This window comes from Leptonychotes weddellii, unplaced genomic scaffold (genome assembly GCF_054177405.1).
Source record: "Leptonychotes weddellii isolate Sample4059 unplaced genomic scaffold, ASM5417740v2 HiC_scaffold_9377, whole genome shotgun sequence".
Taxonomy (NCBI): domain Eukaryota; kingdom Metazoa; phylum Chordata; class Mammalia; order Carnivora; family Phocidae; genus Leptonychotes; species Leptonychotes weddellii.
Genome location: NW_028065577.1, coordinates 3,969 through 5,462, shown reverse-complemented (window position 1 = coordinate 5,462; position 1,494 = coordinate 3,969). Strand labels below are relative to the sequence as shown.

The following is a 1,494-nucleotide window of genomic DNA, read 5'->3' as shown; positions in this document are numbered from 1 at the left end:
CTGTATTCTTTGGTTAAGAATAGTGGCATGGCAAGCATGTCATGATGGGAAAGCTCCCTCCCTCCCTGAAAAAGCCTATTTTAAGTAACATGCAACTAATGACTTGCAGACAGACAGAATATCCCCCCAGAGTTTGTACAAAGCCTATTTTTATTTTAAAAAGTTAAAAAGTATATAGTGAATATTAGACATTACCCAAATTAAAAACTTTGGGGCTTCAAAGGACATCATGAAGAAAGTGTAAAGGTAATCCACAGAATGGGAGAAAATTTTTGCAAATCATATATGTAATAAGGGACTTGTATCTAGAATATATAAAGAACTATTGCAACTCAATAATAAAAAGAAAACCCAATTAAAAAATGGACAGAAAATAGCCCTTACCTTTATGCACATTAGGCCAGCTGGTAGTGCTGGGAAGTCAATACATTGCAGTGTGCTGTCACTGTTAGTGCTTGTGGCTCTGTGGACTGGGACCTTAAAGAGAGCCACAATGGATGAAAATGGTGATAATGAAAAAAATGGCTGCTCTGGAGGCCAAACTGTCATCAAATTGAGTATGATTTTGGTGACTTCAATTTGCCACATGATAAAACTTTAAAGGCACAGATCAAACTGGATAAGGGTTGGTTACCTTTAAAGATAATGATAAAATTCATCTATCTATCTAACTTTAATGTAATAGCAGAAGCATTGAGCAAATCAAAGGCAAGACTCATGGACATAAATGAAGCTAAAACTAAAATCAGAAGATCTCCAAGCAAACCTCATCCTGAAGTAACTGAGGAGTATAAAAATGATGTAAAAAAAAAAAAGATCTGGGGTACCTGGGTGGCTCAGTTGGTTAATTGACTGCCTTCGGCTCAGGTCATGATCCTGGAATCCTGGGATCGAGTCCCGCATCGGGCTCCCTGCTTGGCAAGGAGTCTGCTTTTCCCTCCGACTCTCCCCCCTCTCATGCCCTCTCTCTCATTCTTTCTGTCAAATAAATAAATAAATAATCTTTTTTAAAAAAAAAGATCTGTTTATATTAAAACCTTCTCAACTGATACAATGCTTGATGACATAAAAGAGTGGTAAGAGATAAAGGTCAAATACTAGATATTCAGATGGAAAGAACATTGCACAGAATATTTAAGGGATCAGTATGTGCTGTGTTTGATAGTATTGAACCTAAGAAGTTTGTTGAGACTTCTGGCCAGAAGACAGGGACCTGATAATACTTTTCAAGGAAGACTACTTTGGAAGAAGAAGAAACAGAAGCAAAAGAGGAAGAGGGAGGGGTGCCTGGGTGGCTCAGTTGGTTGTGTCTGCCTTAGGCTCAGGTCATGATCCCGGGGTCCTGGGATCAAGCCCCACGTTGGGCTCTCTCCTCAATGGGGAGCCTGCTTCTCCCTCTCCCTCTGCCTGCTTGTGCTCCCTCTCTCTCTGTCAAGTAAATAAATAAAATCTTAAAAAAAAAAAGTGACCTGGGAAGTACTAAAGAAGCATTGA

General features: G+C 39.3%; 1 pseudogene; it reads left to right on the top strand.

Moving 5' to 3' along the window:
- The first annotated feature begins 493 nt into the window (after positions 1-493).
- Positions 494-1,283, top strand: LOC102736509 (lupus La protein homolog pseudogene; annotated as a pseudogene).
- The last annotated feature ends 211 nt before the right edge of the window (positions 1,284-1,494 follow it).